Source organism: Lycorma delicatula, chromosome 1, assembly GCF_047948215.1.
Source record: "Lycorma delicatula isolate Av1 chromosome 1, ASM4794821v1, whole genome shotgun sequence".
Lineage (NCBI taxonomy): Eukaryota > Metazoa > Arthropoda > Insecta > Hemiptera > Fulgoridae > Lycorma > Lycorma delicatula.
Window position 1 is genome coordinate 88,692,315 of NC_134455.1, and position 19,345 is coordinate 88,711,659.

The 19,345-nt window shown below is 28.6% G+C and overlaps 1 protein-coding gene across 1 annotated transcript in view; it reads left to right on the top strand.

Moving 5' to 3' along the window:
• The first annotated feature begins 6,503 nt into the window (after positions 1-6,503).
• The window catches only part of LOC142320030 (uncharacterized), a 34,746-nt gene continuing 21,904 nt past the window's right edge, over positions 6,504-19,345 (top strand). The window contains exon 1 of the mRNA XM_075357712.1: positions 6,504-6,769. The gene's annotated coding sequence lies outside the window, so the exon portion shown is untranslated. The remainder of the gene's footprint in view (positions 6,770-19,345) is intronic.

Sequence of the window (19,345 nt, forward strand, 5' to 3'; positions counted from 1 at the left end):
ATTTATATATAATTTTTATTTATAAATAATTTCGGTTTTCAGATTTCAATGGAAATATCCATTTTGACTATCTGAATCCATTTTGACTAGTTTCGGCGTGACATCTGCATGTATGTATGTATGTTTCTCGCAAAACTGAAACACGATTAGCCGTAGTATGTTGAAATTTTGGATTTCGGACTACTGTAACATCTAGTTGTGCACCTCTCCTTTTGATTGCAATCGACTGAAGCAACAGTGACCAAAAAAGCCCAAAATCCAAAACATTTGGATTTTTACATTGGAGCCAAATAAAATTTTATTTAATGAAATATTTGGATCTTAGAAGGGAAGGCACATCGCTTCGAATCGGACTTCTTCTCCTTTTCTTTTTTTAACTTTTTTTTTTAATTTAGATATTTTTTTTTTTTTTTGTCTTCAGTCATTTGACTGGTTTGATGCAGCTCTCCAAGATTCCCTATCTAGTGCTAGTCGTTTCATTTCAGTATACCCTCTACATCCTACATCCCCAACAATTTGTTTTACATACTCCAAATGTGGCCTGCCTACACAATTTTTTCCTTCTACCTGTCCTTCCAATATTAAAGTGACTATTCCAGGATGCCTTAGTATGTGGCCTATAAGTCTGTCTCTTCTTTTAACTATATTTTTCCAAATGCTTCTTTCTTCATCTATTTGCCGCAATACCTCTTCATTTGTCACTTTATCCACCCATCTGATTTTTAACATTCTCCTATAGCACCACATTTCAAAAGCTTCTAATCTTTTCTTCTCAGATACTCCGATTGTCCATGTTTCACTTCCATATAAAGCGACACTCCAAACATACACTTTCAAAAATCTTTTCCTGACATTTAAATTAATTTTTGATGTAAACAAATTATATTTCTTACTGAAGGCTCGTTTAGCTTGTGCTATTCGGCATTTTATATCGCTCCTGCTTCGTCCATCTTTAGTAATTTTACTTCCCAAATAACAAAATTCTTCTACCTCCATAATCTTTTCTCCTCCTATTTTCACATTCAGCGGTCCATCTTTGTTATTTCCACTACATTTCATTACTTTTGTTTTGTTCTTGTTTATTTTCATGCGATAGTTCTTGCGTAGGACTTCATCTATGCCGTTCATTGTTTCTTCTAAATCCTTTTTACTCTCGGCTAGAATTACTATATCATCAGCAAATCGTAGCATCTTTATCTTTTCACCTTGTACTGTTACTCCGAATCTAAATTGTTCTTTAACATCATTAACTGCTAGTTCCATGTAAAGATTAAAAAGTAACGGAGATAGGGAACATCCTTGTCGGACTCCCTTTCTTATTAGGGCTTCTTTCTTATGTTCTTCAATTGTTATTGTTGCTGTTTGGTTCCTGTACATGTTAGCAATTGTTCTTCTATCTCTGTATTTGAACCCTAATTTTTTTAAAATACTGAACATTTTATTCCAGTCTACGTTATCAAAAGCCTTTTCTAGGTCTATAAACGCCAAGTATGTTGGTTTGTTTTTCTTTAATCTTCCTTCTACTATTAATCTGAGGCCTAAAATTGCTTCCCTTGTCCCTATACTTTTCCTGAAACCAAATTGGTCTTCTCCTAACACTTCTTCCACTCTCCTCTCAATTCTTCTGTATAAAATTCAATTTAGATATATTGATTTATTAATTATTAACCCGTGATTGAAAAAAAAAATGACAATAAATAATAATTGTTCTATAATAACAGTAAAAAAATATGAAAAAAAATCAGAAGTTATTAGTGAAATAAAATTTTATGTGCGTTTAATAATGTGTATATGGGTAATTTAATAAGCATTATTGCATATGTGTATACGGAATAGATTTGATGAAACAACTGATTATTTAATATTAATTGAAAATTATAATTTAGAATAGTATTATTTTTGGATTTTCGAGTTTTATTTCTGGTCAAATTTATTTAATTATTCTAGAATTTCTGTCTAATTTTATCTACATTAAAGTTAACTACAGAGTGACAGAAAAATAGACCCTCACAAGAACAATATGTACACTGAGGCATACATGTCCGATCTTTATTAAATTGTAAATAATTCTTGTATTTAATTCATTACTCCTCTGATATTGTCGGACAATATTCTCCCTAAGTCGGAGTTGGCCATTATTTCATTTGTTTTTTGTTGCCGATCATTTAATCGCTCTTTGGTTTGATATAATTCTTCTGATCTTAATTTGTGTACACGTTCTCTAGTTTTCAACTTTTCTCCCTATATTCATCATCCTCTTTTTTTTATTCTTTCCTTGGTCTTAACGTTTTCTTCCTCTTTATATTTATCATCTCAATCTTTTTATTCTTTCTTTGTTTGCAAAATTTTCTTTCTTTGTTTTTGTTTTTTTTAATTGATTTTTTAATAATTATTAACCGCCAATTATAAAAAAATTTCGATAAATAATTTCAATAATAAAAAAGATATGAAAAAAAATCAGAAGTTATTAGTGAAATAAAATTTTATGTACTTTTAAAAATGTGTGTATATAATTTAATAGGCGTACAAGGAAGTTATGTGGTGTGTCCACGTCAGGCTTTTTTTTTTACTAGTGAGATTATTTTTCTACTAGAGCAAAAACCTCGTTCATGCGTTTTAGAACCAACCATGACCATCCTATTAAAAATAATTTCCAATTCTTTTATGTGATTGTTACAAAATCTAAATGTTTAAATAAACATTAAAATACTGCAAACAAAAGAAATACTAGAATAATTGCAGTGGGACCATAACTTTTTGAAGGCTTTATATGAAATTAAAAATAGAACAAAACAAGTGATCCTTACTTAAAAGGTGTATCCCTTTCTGACACACAAAACACACACACACACACACACACACACACACACACACACACACACACACACTTCTATTCTCACATTTTCACGAGATCACTATTAGTAAACAGAAAATGAGATCAGAACAACAAGGTGATAACCATTAAATTTACATATCATTGTGGTTTTCTCTAGGCTGAAAATCATCTTATGTTGGAGACTCCACAGTCTAGAGTGTCTCAAGCACGAGCAGCTCGGAACTCTACCTCCTTACGCGAGTTAGAGTTCCCCACCCATCACCCATTATAAACATCATACCTGAAGACCGCGCCCACGGCAAGACAGAGCCACACCTCACGGCTGGATGGACTACAATGCGCTCGGGAGTTGCAGTCACCCCCCCCCCCCCCTCAACAGCGGCTCCGCCACCAAACTTTAACAACTATTCCTTTATATAGCAAAGATAACATGCCTCTCCTTCGTTTTTAAGGTCAACTGGAGCCCAAGTGCTCTCCAACCATGTAAATTTAAACGAATATTTGTTTAGGTTTCGCCTCGCAACTGATGAGCTGTGCGACTGGGGGGAGGTCCAGTCGAACGAACACATGATATTCGACTGCTCAGCTCTTTGGGTGGGGGGGGGGGGTGTCAGAACTCGGGCCACCTGGAACTTAGTTCAAGGGGATCGCTCTATTTTAGATAGATTTCATAAGAAAGCTACCGATTGTAACGGGTACCATGATTCGACTTTCAGAAAATTTCGACATATCTTCGCGTTTTACATCCGCAGACCCCAAAACCACCGTCAGTTCAAAATTTTATATATATATATATTTTTTTTTTTTTACTTTTTGTGGACACGATAACTGTCGTAATTTTGCGCTCAAACTGATAAAATATAACGACAAAAAATCTTGGTAGAGTTAATGGGAAAAATCGGACCATGGGGATGAAAATGGAGCGGCTTTTTTGTAAAACCAAAAAGTAGCTATAACTTTCTTATTAATAAAAACATCGAATTCGTTTAAAGTTCCAACTATTCTTTGGATAAGGACCTAAAACTTATCTACGTAAAATTTTTTGATATCACCAACCATTGGCCCAGGGGGTGGAAAAAATGGGGTTTCGAAGACAAAAAAATCATATTCCTTAATAGGCACAGTATCGAATCGGTTTAAAGTGGTCGTTAGTCCTCTAAACATTACCTAAAACTTTTGTCTGAAACAATTTTTGATATGATCAACTCTTAAGGCAGACCAAAATTTTGCTGGAATTGTAAGAAGATAGGGTTTGTCGTATGCTAAACCTTTTTTCACTGCAACCACTGTCGTATTTAGTAAATTTGAAGTTTTTCTTAACTTTAATGTGGAAATCTTTTTTAATTCCTACTTACATACGGAAATCGGTAAGTGACAGAAAATCTAAACCAATCAGAGATTGGATTAAATGCGTATATGAAATACAATTAAAAAATCTCAATCATTTCTCGAATTATGAATTTTTATTAAAAACAATAGACGGATAACGAAACGAGAAATAACACAATTTGATATTTCCTTTAGGAATAGTTATGTACTACAACAAATTACCTTCCTTTCAAATCCTGAAAACAGGTTTAGGCTTTCTTAAAGGGATTTACTAATTAATAATTTATTTGGTTTATTTAACCAGTTTATATTAGTTAACCTTGGATTAAATTCTCGTGTTATGAGCAAATTTAAATAAATTGTTCTCTAACTATTAAAGGATACACGTTTTTCTTGTATCTAAGTAAATACTTAGAGAGTTTTGTTATAGAACACTTTATTTCTGTGGGGAAAAAATGTAAAAAGATTCTAAAGTATATTTTTTTTTAATATACTATTTTTTTACAAATCCTTTAATTTAAACATGTAAAATAATATGTAACATCTACATAAAAATAAAATTTTAAAATTGTCTTATCTTTAATGATTTCTCCCAAAAGCTTATCTAGATGTTAAAAAAAATTACATATGAATACTTTAACATATCTTTTATGAACACCAGCCCAAAAGAAATGTTATTTTTAATTTATCCTCTACTCTTTTTCATTGAAGTCTGATGTTTTGTCTCGCTTATTTTGTGATTTCTACAAAAGCTCAGTCAAATTTCAATTGGATAATTCTTTATATAATTAATAAAAACATTTTAATGAAATTATTAATTCATTTTTACTTTACATTCCATCATATTAAAGTTCCAAGTTAGCCAGACTTATTTTTTTTCATTACTTTAGTAGGCAAATTAGTGTGCTTGTGATCAAATATACACACGCGCGCGCGCGCGTGTATTATATTTGTGTGAGAGTATATTTTTTTATATGCATTATTTTCCGATATTTACGAGCACATCAAATATTTCAGAATTAAATTATTTAGAACCAGTCGGTCAGAGCTCGCTCTTCCTGTCTAGCCAGGACCCCCTCCTCTTTAAAATTTGTTATCCTCAGATTGTTGAGAATAATACTGACAAATAACAATTAAAGCTTGAAAAGCCCTGTTTCCTTTAACGTTTCCCTCGTTCTTGACGTAGAAGCTCTGATACGTTCCTGCTGCTGACGAAATTACAGGAGTCTAGACGTAGCGTTCTCTGTCAGAAGCCAACCGAGAATCATGCACCTCAGCTGTTTCAGAGAACTGAGATACACTCAACCTTTCTTTTAATAATAACCTTTCTTTTAATAAGAAAGGTTACTTCTCTTTCTTGAAAGCATTTTTTTTTTTAACTTGACAATCCAGTATGGATAGCCAAAACAAACAAAACTCATAAAAGTTCTCTAAATGTGCTAATTTATGCTAATTACAATAATAATAATAACAATAATAATAATAATAATAATAATTTTGCAAATATTCATTAAAGAAAAAGTTAATTTTTTGCTTCATTGTATTTATACAGAAATACAAATAATAATGAGTATTTTTAATATCTTAACTTCCATTAGTAATATCGTGATCGTGATCATTTTAATTGGAGACAATGAGGATTGTCATTATCTCTACAGATTTGAATACAAGACAATGAGAAACGCTGCTCTAAGGTATAAACTGTATTAAAATTTATCCAGTAGGTTTGCGTAATGTGCGTACGACCCAAATTTCCATTTGTTTTATGAATAGAAATTTTATCTATTTTGAATATAAATAACTATTTAATTACTATCTAACGTATATAATTTTAAAAAGGAAACTACAGAATAAAGATATTAAATAATACCAAAATATTCTACATTCTTTTTCAGTTTTTAGTTGGCGTATTCCTTAAAAAAAATCATCACTCATTATAAGAAAAAACATGACGATATAAGTATCTAAGGGAAATATTACGTGAACAACTAGACCACTGAAGGGGTTGAAACTAGACAAACGCGTATGAAATCTGGAGATTAGTTAATACGTAACAATAAAATTAATTAGTTTAAAAAAATATGCAAGTAGGTATACAATAAATAACTATAATTATTCAGTGTTTTTAATGATTTAAAGTGGACACATCGGTTTTAACAATCTTCACACTTTACTGTCTGTGTAGAAGTGCATGTGAATGAGCGTGCGTATCTACATTTTGTTTTATTCGATGTTTATTAATGCAATGATGCAACATTTTAGACAAATACTTCTTAACTGTGACGTTTATTTTATACCATTTATTATTATTATTAATTTTGTTGTTATATCTGGCAAGTAACGCGACCGATTTAGATTTCAGTTTACTTTCTGCACAGTAACACGCTACCACCTTATTTGGATGAGTATTGTATTATAATCATTATATAAACAGTTAACAATTAATCGTAGGAGTTTTTACAATGTTTTTTTAAAATTTTTATTAATATATATATATATATATGTTTTTAATATTGGTATTTTATTTTACAAAATAGTTTTAAAGTGTTTAATATATTTAAATCACATTCATGATCGTTTGTCTTAAGGTTAAAACATATAAAGGTAAGTTAATTAAATATTTAAATTAACTATCTTGTTTTCCTTCTGTTTACATTAAGAACAATTAAAAACGAATTAAATAATTCAAAATTATAAAAATTGATTACATTTTACTGATATTTGTAATCTTTCCAATTGAGTTGTAAAAGGAAGGAAATTCACTATTCCATCATTAAGTATTCTTTTTAACTCGTTTCAAAATAAAAGCAACTTGTCGAATTCAAAGGAAATAAATGTTTTTCTACATGGACCGATTTAGATAATTTTTATTTTTATTTTTAGGGAAAAAATCCTCCAAGTCCCATTAAAAATAGAAATTTATACAAAAATTGTATCTATTAACTATTATTTCCTAGTATTGTATTGATATAGCTAAATCTATACACTAATATCGTTCTGATATTCTAACTATACTGCGAAAAAACAATAAAATTAACTGAAAAAGAAAACTTAGGTAAAAAATAATTAATGATTTTAATAAGATAATTAATACAAAAATTAAAACATTAAAAAATGAAAATCTTTTACGAAAAGTAAAGTAAGACTCAAAATTTTCAACTAAAAAAATCATTTTTTTAGGAAGCTTTGCTGAATTAGCATTAACAAATAAAACTACAAAAAAACCTTTATAAAAAATGTGGTGTGGACACCATATGACTTCCTTGTACGCCTATTAAATTACAAGTACACGGTTTTTTTTTTTAATGAAAAGTACATTAAATTTTATTTCATTAATAACTTTAATATTTTATTTTTATTTTTATTATTATTAAATGATTATTTATTGTAAATTCTTTTTACAGGTTAATAATTGTTTATAAATCAATATACTTAAATTAAAATAAAAAAAACAAGGAAGTAAAAAAGGTAAAAAAGTTAAAATAGGACATGAAGTCGAATTCGAAGTGATATGCTTTCCCTTGTAAAATCCAAATATTTCATTAATTAAAATTTTATTTGGCTATAACTCTGGAACTAATAAAAATATAAGTACCACTTATGATACGTCGTTGAAAATTTCTCAATGAGGGCTTATTACTGCATTAAAGATAAAAAACAGTCAAAAATCAAAATCTTTTGAATTTTAGGTCTTTTGGACTTTTGGTCCTGTCGATTGCAAACAAAATGGGAAGTGCACAACTAGATGTTACAACACTCCTACATCCAAAATTTCAACTTCCTACGGCTAATCATTTTTGAGTTATACACGTACTACAGACGTCACGCCGAATCTAGTTAAAATGGATTCAGGGATGGTCAAAATGTATATTTCTGTTGAATTCTGAAAACTGAAATTTTTCACGATTACAATACTTCCTTTACTTCGTACAAGGAAGTAATTTTTTTTAGAGAATTAAGCTGTGAGAAAATTTATATAAATAGAATCAATAAAAACAAATACTAGTTTCAGAAATTTGACTTCAATTTTACCCCACTGTGCTGGTGTTGTGATTAATTCATTGTCGTAATCGGTTGTTTAACAGCTGATTTTCGAAGTCTAAGGTACTGAAGCTCAAATCCTCGTAAAATTAGTTGTTTTTATACGGATTTGAGTATAAGGTAAAGGTTGCTCTAAGGTCAAATCTGCAAAGTTTTGCAGATAAATTAAAAGCTATCCATTAGTTTTTGTGTAATGCGTAGACAAGGACGATCCTAGATATCATTTATTATATGTAGATTATATTTTTGAGTATAAATTACTGTTTAAATACGATCTATCTTACTTGCTTCCGTGAAGCAAGTGGTAGCGTCTCTGTCTCATCTGGAGGCCCCGGGTTCGAATTTCCTGGGTTTTCATACGTTATAGAATTCCATTTCCATATCCCACGTGCAAACTTCAAGCTTACGTGGCGATATCAATCAAAAAAACTTCTATAATCACAAGTTGAACGGATTGTAATATACGAATCAGGCAAGAAAGAAGAAAAATATGTCAACGTGGTAGAAAAAAGTTGCAATGTAATTTAATTAGGCTGTTTTATCAAAAAATCTGCTGTTTATTATAAAACATTTTCAACTGATTTTTAAAAAAGATATTTATATCAACTTGTACTTAAAATTTAAATGACGTTTAAAATTTAAAGTCGTTAGGGACTTATTGTAATGTAACTGTAATGGGCATTAAAAAACTACCGCTATATTTGAATTTGAACCTAAGAACTCTCGACTTCGAAATCAGCTATTACGACGACGAGTTTACCACTAGACTAATCCGGTGGGTTTCATTAGAATTTTATTATTAGAAAACTAACCTTTTGTGTAACTATGTCTGTATGAACGTTTTTTTCTTATTTTACTTCTAGAAACATTTTGATGTTTGTGTCCTTTCACGGTGGAAAATTCTGTATACTTTACTAACTGTATTAACATGCTAGTTATATCTTCACTGAATTTGGATTTTATTGGAATATTTTTCTAAAAATATTTAATTTGCTACCGGAATCAAATCGTTTCAATTATTTTTAATATTTTTTACGGTACCTTCATTAAAACCTAATTATAGCTTCAAAAATACCATACTATAAAGTTTTAATGAAACGAACATATTTTATTCGCAACCAAAGATTGACAATTTTTTATGTAAAGAAGATGCTTATAATAAATTATCAGTTTAATCTCTGTGGGCTTTATTTTTAACATCTACAAAAATAGGAGTGTGAAAATGTTAAAATTGATCATATTTTAGACCTGAAATGTTTTCCTGAATTTTTAACCATTTTCCTTCGTCATCACCGTATTGATGATGATCCAATCACCTTTATTCCCATCCTTCCTTCAAGTTAAAATACAAGTAGGCGGGCAACATCTTCCAGGCAATTATGCGACTTTCTCCGCGAATGTATTAGATTACATACTCCATAAAACGAGGATCAGATAGATGGATTCTTAGTAGACCAAAACACACTGGCACCGAAAGCTTTCAAAAATACGGACTGAAAGGGAGGGACTGATACGTCTCTCGACGAATTGGCGGCCCTGAGAGAAGGACGCAGAAAGTTTGCAAATCTTCCAAGGAAAACTCCTTCACATTAAAAAATCAATTTCACCGTCTAAAAAAAGAATCTGAACACAATCCCAAATTCTGTTAATCTTAACAACTTAAATATAATTAATAATTGCCAGTGAAAATAAACATTTGCTAGTAAAATAGAAAGATGTTCAGGCTCTTTAATAAGTAAGGGGATAAAATATCACCCGATATACCTGCGTATCGATCAGTTCTGATAATGATCCAAAATGAAAATAAATAACTGTATAGCAGCAAATTACATACTTTGTACAGTGTACAAATTCTTTCAATGATTATTAAATAACATAATTGTATCCTTATCCTTACTATGTGTTTGCAATGGCAAACCCATGTCTAGTAAGTACTTCGTATTTTACTCATAGTGCTCTTAGCTAGCTCTCGTTCTATTGTAAACTTGAGTTTATGAAAACAGTAAAACGAAAAAAATAATATAACAAAGACTTTTCTTTTAAATCATTTTTTTAATAATAAATAGAAAAAGTTTTTTACATAACGATTCACTAAGAATTTTCAAATTTACATTAATATGTATACTAATATTCTTATACTAATATTCTGTTTCTTCAACAAATATATTAGAATAACAGGATTCAGGAAGAATATAAATAGCCAAAAAAACTGATTTTCCTTTATTTGCAATGTATCGAACTCGCTCAAAAAAATTAAAATTCATTTTAATACTCAGTCATTTTGATAAATAATACGACATTCATGATTATAAAAACTGCCATCCATATATAAATAATACACACCTTATAATTGCATAGATTTGCTAATTAAGTTGTAACTGTCTATTTTTAGTAATTTGTATTTTAAATGATTGATTAGCTTCAATTCTGAACATTTATATAACTTTTGTGATTATAATATGAATTCAAATTTACCTAATTCATCAGTCCTAAGTAATCACCACTCATCATCACATTGGTTTTTTCTTGAGACAGCTCTTCATTCGCCATATCAGTCTCTATTCCTGGATAAACCATTTAGAGATCTCCCATTCTCTTTTAGATCGTCTATAATTTTACTCTTTTCCAGCCTCTATTTAGCGCATTCTATCACTGTCTTAATCGATCTTTCTCCTATTCTCCTCATGATATGCCCCAGCAAATTATCTTTTCTATTCTACATTATTGAAATTATGCTTCTACTATTATTCATTTTTCATTCTGTTTCTCCATTTAATCTTTTCTTATGTCCTTCATGCCTACATCCCAAATTCCTCTAAATTTTCTTTCTCGTTTTTCATAGTGCCCATGTTTCATATAGATACAGAAATAAACTCCAAACGCAACATTTCACAAGACAAGTATTTACATTGTTTTAATAATTTTAAAATTATCTGTTGAGCTTCGTCTCCTAAAAAATAACTTCAAGAGCCTTGTATAAGTAACTTCTTGTTATTTTTTGACAAAACTTAAATGCATAAAACTCATTATGTGATATACTTACTTAATTTGTCCCTCCCGTTTTGATCATTAAATATGATTAAATCTAATTAAAATTATCTTATAAAAACATATGATATAAAAAATACGGTTATATATTAATATTACACATTTATGATTAAGTAGTACGTACTCGGATCATTCCGTTTTACCTCGTAGGCGTGGTTTGTTGAAATCCATTTACAGCTTCACTCAAAATATTTATACAGGTATAGGATGAAAAAATATCTCAATTTTAGTTATAAAAATTCTAAAAACATATATGATTTTTATTTTAGTAAATGAAACGATGTTGTTGTTTAACTAGATTTTATCAGGGCTGTCTTTTTGCTTCGTTTACTGATAACTAATTTAATTTTTAATGATTATAAAAAAAAAAAATACAAAAGCTTACAAACAATCCATTGAAAGTTATGGACATTTTAAATAGTACAGAATGCTGAATGTTAACCATTATTACGTTTGATTATACAAAGATTATTTAATTACAAATTATATTATACAGTTATATTATTAAATATATTAAATTATATTATTACATAGTATATTATTAGACAGTTTACAGTTTCGTTTTTAAGTATTTAAATAAGTCGTCATTTTATTATCATTACGGTACATATTACATTAAAATTATCTTATAACCCGGGCACTCTATACTTTGTATATCTGGCTTTGGCTAAATATATTCTGGTTGAGACAAATCATTTGCTACCTATTTTACAAAAATTTATCAATTATTTTAGAATTACAGGTTCACAAACAAAATCAAAATAAGAATATAATTAACAGAGCCCAACAAAAGATCCTTTTCGAAGCGTAGTCTGTTAAAAGTTTTAAAAATAAAAAAAATGTATTTTAATTTTTTTTTATAGTGTACTTCAAAATGTTAGATTTACATTTAAAATGTCAAAGTATGATTATGTAAAAACTCATTATTAATAATAAAAAAAAATCATCAATCCTGTTTTAACCGATTCCCCAGGTTACTCTGATAGGTAGAAGTAGTATATTGTATTGATAACAGATTTATCCGTTAGATCAGAACATTAAAATCAGTTAAAATCAAATTAAAACGTCAAAATGACGTTTTAACTGATTTTAATTTCATAAAATAAAAAATAGTGTTTATTTCAATTCTATTAAATGAAACGATATTTCTGATTAATTATAATACATCCAGGCCTTTTGAGATCTATGTTGCATAGTTTATTAACGTATTTTGATATCATATCGGGAAATAAAGTTATTAATGTAATTAATAAACCTAAAAGTAAATGAAATTAGTTTACTGGAATATTAAATCAACTAAAACAAAGTATTGCTGTCATGACTAATGTAAAAGGTTACAAATCTTATAAGCAGATCAATGAAGGAGCTGTTTATCCCATCGTGTTTAAAATTGATCAATTTAAACTAACTCTTAAAAATAAGATATAAATTTAATGCTTTGGTCATACTTTTTACATCTGAAGCATCAGAAAAATCTTACAGTATTAATAGAATAATTACTAAAATCTTCCAATTATCGTAATATATTTTTTAATTCAAAAAAGGATTTCGTAAAAATCTTAGCACGATTGCCGTTCTTAATGAATCATTCAAGCTGCTTTTTTAATAACAAAGAAAAAGTAATTAGGGTATTCCTGGATCTGTCAAAACTTTCAATTTGGCAAATCATAATTTACGACCTAATAACCTCCTGTTCCGAATATTAGTACAAAGTGTAATTATATTTCATTTTTTAAAAAATCACTTGTTTCAATTCGTTTAGGAATGATCGATAATTAATATCTTAAACCTTATTATTAGGCACGGCCATTATAAAGTAAATAAATTATTTTTCATTAGTTTTATTTTTAATAACACGGACGTCAAATCCAGTCTAGCTCTTTCTATACACAGTCTGCTTGATTGCACGTTCATGCATCATCTTGAATGGCTTATCTGTTATAAATTCAACTCTCAGTTTGATTTTATCTTATTATACATTTCTAATTATATAATCTCTGATTATACATTTCGCTGTTCGGGTTCTAAATATATATTGCGGTGAGCTTCTAATTAGCAAATTAGAAAAAAAAAATAATTTTATCGCTGTAAAAATTTGAAATAAATTTGTTCAAAATATTTTTTAGACATTTTTCCGGTAATTTTTATTCTATAGATTTTTCAAATTTTGTTTACTGACAATATGTAATCGTCTTTTAACCCGCTTTTTTTAGGTTTCTAGATTTATTGCTCTTTTAAAAAAAATTATATCCCTCAATTTGTTACAAGTTTTTCGTTCCAAAGATATAATAAACTTTTACGTAAGAAATAAAACTATTGTACGTTAGAAATAACTATCGTTATTTTGTACCTCACGTGCCAAATAAAATAATCAATTTTTATGAGCCATCTCACAGTAAACTACACAGTGTTTCGAAATGAATACCGGTGTTTTTAAGCTACGTATATTTGTTGACAAAGACAAAAAAATAAACAAGTAAATTGATTTGTTCAACTTCATAAAATTTACATTCTAAACAATTTCCCACGTTAGCAGACGTGCTTGGTGATGTTACAAAAAATTTCATTTAAAAAAAAAAATTGTAAAAATAAAAAAAATATGAAGTCTGATTTGAACCGTCGTGCCTTCCCCTTCTAAGATTAAAGTATTTCATTAATTAAAATTTTATTTGCTACAACTCTGGAAACAATGAAAATAAAACACATAATACATCGTTGAAAAGCTCTGAATGAGGCTTTATTGCTGCAGTTAAGAAAAATTCCAAAATTCAATTTTTTTCTAGATTATGGACTTTTTTGAACACTTTTGTTTCAGTCAATTAAAATCAAAAGGGGAGGTACACAACTAGGTATTACGACAGTCCTAAATTCAAAACATCTTACGGCTAATCTTTTTGAGTTATGCGAGATACATACGTACGTACGTACAGACGTCACGCTGAAACTAGTCAAAATGAATTCAGGAATGGTCAAAATGGATATTTCCATCGAAATTTGAAAACCGAAATTTTTCGCGATCACAATTTACTTCGTACAAGTAAGTAAAAAGGAAAACACTGGGGATATAGCTGTGCTAAAAATTCACAACTTAAAATCATATATATATAAATGCGAAGTTTGCAACATCACGCGAAAACCAGCAACCGATTGCTTTCAAATATTCAGGATACATTTGTGTTTTCCCAGGGTTTCTAGAAGATTTAAAAAAATAAATCGAGGCCCTAACCCCCTCGGAAGTGAATCTGTGAGTTAAAGATATTCATTGAAGAAAAAACAGTATCCTTTTACTTCATTATTAACCATAGCAACTTCTGTAACCATAGCAACAGAAATATGACGTAAAATTATTAATTTTTTTCTCTGATGAATATTTATAAAATATTTAATATTCTAACGACCTGAGGATAACGAATGCGTCGGGATCCAGGGGCCGAAGCTCTCTGTCTAGACGGTCGGGCGAGCGAAGCAAGCCCTGACTGCTAGTGATGAATAAAACTTAATTGGTAATCTGCTTTCTCAACTGATTCGTACTCTATTTTTCTGATTAAAACCTATTTGCTCTTTGTTGATTGTACAAATATTTATACAGGAATAAATAAAAGTAGTTATAAAATAAAAATAAATAAAAAATTCATATTCCTCTTGTACGCATTGGCCTACTCAATTACTATTATAACATTATGTCAACACAGCAATCAAAAGAATAAATAAAATATTAATTATGAAATAAGAGGAAGTAGAAAACCGAATTACTTCTCTCAAGAGACCTTTCATTGACCAGTAATAACTGCACACTCCTCCACAATAATAAATAACACAATTTTGAATGCTTTATTAGTTTCAAGAAAAAAGTGTGATATTTTATTCATAAAAATACAAACTCATGTCTATTTTGTAAATAAATCTTATTATCTCATTTTTAAATTTTTAACAGTATGGTTTTACTTCCTTGTAAGAAGTAAAATAAGTATTGTGATCGCAAAAAATTTCGGTTTTCAGATTTCAACGGAAATATCAATTTTTACCATCCCTGAATCAATTTTGACTAGATTCGGCGTGACGTCTGTACGTACGTTTTTATCTCGAATAACTTAAAAACGATTAGCCGTAGGATATTGAAATTTTGCTTAGAACTGCACCTAGACCCAAAAGTGTCCATAAAAGGCCAAAATCTAAAAAAAAATGGATTTGGTCTTTTTCTTAACTGCAGTAATAAGCCTTAATCGAAAGCTTTTTATCCATACGTGTCATAAATTGTACTTATTTTCATCGGTTGCAGAGTTATAACCAAATTAAATTTTGATTAATGAAATGTTTGGATCTTACAAGGGGCACATTTTTTTTAATTTAAATATATTGATTTATAAATAATTAGTAACTTCTGATTGTAAAAAAAATTACGAAGAAAAAATATTAGAAGTTATTAATGAAATAAAATTTTATGTACTTATTTAAAAAAAAATTGTATATGTAATTTAATAGGCGTACAAGGAAATCATGTGGTTTCCACATCAGATTTTTTCTATTTTTCTCGGTAAAAATTTCGATATAGAATTTTCAGCGATTCATTATTTTTGTTAACATAACTACCCAAAAAAAGTGTATATTTATAGGGTATGTATGGTTCCTACGTAGCAGCTCAACTGCTAAACCGATTTTGATGTATGATCCCGTATTGGAATCCTTACGTTACCAAAAATTAAAATTTTTTAATTTATTTAAACATATATATATTTAAAAATGTTGATAATAGAATTATACTATATACAAAATTGTCACCCACACGCTCTTTATCATATATTAGTAATTATCCTATATTAAAGAGCGATTTTTTTACAGTCGTTTTTTTATTTTTAATACTTATCTCTAGTTAACATATATATCTCATAAAATTAATTAATAATATTAATTGAAATAATGCTGTAGATCATCTAATAAAACGATCTTACTGCCTTATTTCAATCATTTTGTTCGTAAAGTTATTCTTACCGCTTTTTAATGAGTTTCAAACAATTTTGATATTTTCGACCAATATGACCCTTAGTTTAAGGAAACTAGTGTATGAAAGTATAAAAAATAAGTTATTTTTTCATAATCGATTATTTGAATTTACTTCTTTAAAATTTTGGTTTTAAATTTTTAATTAAACTTTTTTCTCTATTATGTCGCTAAAAAAACGTGTTACGTTTTTATGTTATTTTTTGGATCTACTATTTGTTTGGCGACAAGATTACCGAAATTGAAAATAAAAATAAATTATACTTCCATATAGTAAGACCTTTTTTAGTAAAATCGATTGACGGACCGTGCTACAAATAAATTATATATACGTTACGGGATAGCAATTGGAAGAAACACTAATACATTAGATTCAAAAATAAAATATGATGAGAAATGTAGTCAATATATTCACTTGCAATGAACACTAAAAAAAACGTAGTATATATACACCGAACGTCCTGGGAAAGTTAAGTAAAGTTAGTAACTGACACGCAGGAAGGCTAAAATATTCGATTTTGAATGCAACCCAAATGCAATAAATCAGCTTTCAAAACCGAATGTATTCAAAATCGAATACAATATTGACGTTTGTGTACAAACGTCTTAGCGGCTCGCTAAAAACGGCGATTTATTTAATGAAGAAAAATTTGACGAATATGATTTCCAGTTTGGTATAGCTGGCTTTATCTAGATGTATTCTGGTTGAGAAAAATCATTTGCTACTTATTTTTTGAAAATTTATACCGCTGTTTTAGAATTACAGGTTCACAAACAAAATCAAAAGAAGAATAAAATGAACATCGCCCAAACACATCCTTTTCAAAGCATAGTCGGATAAAGAGCTTAATACTTAGAATAGCCAGTGTAGAATAAATAAACAAACTTTCCTGGCACTGGTTATTTATTCTTATAAAGTGGAAAATTAATGATACATGAAAAATATTTTAAAGTTAAAAAAATATTTTTTTACTTTTTTCTTCTTCCCACCCCCAAAAATCACGACCCAAGAAAACTTTTTGATTTTTCTACATTTGTCTACAAAAAAGTTTTTGTTTTTTCTATGTTAAATAGAAAAAAAATTCACTAAAAAAAGTACAACTAATAAAACGTTACCCAAGATTTTTTTTTTTGGAGTGATAGGAGTGAATTATGATCTAAAAAATGTCTTAAAGAATTCCAAAAAAAAAATCGATATTTTTTAACTTTTATCAGTTCTCCATCCCAATATTGCCCCTATTTTTTTTTTTTTTTTGGGTCACTTGCACTAATACTATGCCTAGGAAGACAAAAAAAAGTTGGTTAACATGAATGCCAAAAAAAACATTGCTCTTTAATATAGGATAATTACTTATATAAGATAATTAAAGAGCATGCGGATAACAATTTTGTATATGGTATTTGTATTTTTTTAGTATATATATTTTCTAAATTTTTATTTCAAATTTTTTAAACTTATTTATTTTAAATTTATATATATATATATATATATATATAGCCTATGACACTCCTGGTGACGTAAGGATTCCAACGCAGGGTCATACATCTAAATTGGTTCAGCAGTTGAGCTGCTAGGATGGAACAAACATAGTTACATATACCCTAAATGCATTATACACCATTTTGGTCAGTCATGTAAAAAATATGCAATAATTTTTAATTATGCATAATTTAGTAATTACACCTTTTTTCGATTTTTGGGAAGAGGGAATTCTGAGGAAAATTGTTTTTTTTTTGGAAAATCCTAAAATAAGCATGCTTGGATGTACTGAGCTTAATATGAAGTGGGTTATGTTAGAAAAATTTTGAGAAAATTAACCCCAAAAAACTATCTACCTCAGCCGTTGGAGATACTGACCCCAAGAATTTACCAACAAATTTCCTCATGTAGGTCTCTGTACAAAATATCATCAAGATCGGTTTATCAAGTCAAAAGTTATTAAGCTTCAAACACACATATAAAAGTGTGAACATACCCCTACTTTTTTTCTTTTTTGGAGTCTGTGGATCATTAAATGTCGAGAAATGCAAAAAACCTATACCTCATTTTTTGATTGATTACCATACTTTCCTTCTTCCAGCATAGCTTTAGACCTGGATACCAGGAAAGTAAAAGTACCACAAACAACAGGTGTATGTGGTCTTATTTTTATTTATTTTTTGTATGAATTTGAAGTAATTTTTTTAGCTCATCTATTTTTATATTATGTTCTGAATATTTAATTCTCTTTCTCACTATTATGATAAATGTATAAGCAAACAAAATTTCCTGCCTCATCCCTCTTTAGAACAAATTATTTTTATAACTAACGTACAAAGAAAAATTAATCTTTATTGAGAGTTCAGTTTGATCAAATATATTCTTTAACAGATAAGCAAATTTGCTTATTTGAGTTTGTTTCTTTCAAACAATTTTGTAATTTGTAATTTTACTGAATTAAAAAGACATTTAAATGTGACGTCATAAGTGCATTAGTAGCAGGAAGTACAGCCACAGTAATTCAAAACAATTTATTTTACAGTAGGCTAAATGTAGTAAATTTAGTTTAGTAATATAAAGTAGATTGTCATAATATGTTAGTAAATTGAATGAAATAAAAAAGTATCACTGCTAAATCAGCATGATCTTGGCCTATTTAAATAAATACAGTCAGTAAATGAATAAATTATCAACTAATGATATTTATTACTTATTCATGTACATCATGAATAATACAAGTTCATAAATCAGCTGATTATAAATTAAATAATAATGATTATTAATAAAATAATAGTAATTATATTGATGGTGACTATAATAAATAATAATGAAGTTCCTTTATTAGTTTTTCTTATGATGTTACAAACTTCTGGATATGTGTTAGCATATAAAGAAGCACTGAAATATTTTGCAAATAACATTGCTATCACACGTGAAAGTGAACAAGAGCTAATTAAACGTTATATAAAAATAAAAGAAATCTCAGTAAAATATATAATTTAATAATAAAAATCAGAAAAACCAAAAGTGGCATGCAAAAAGACAAGACAGTGTGAACATATTACTGAATAGAGAAAGAATATTGTTGAAATATTTAGTGCCACCTAGGTGCT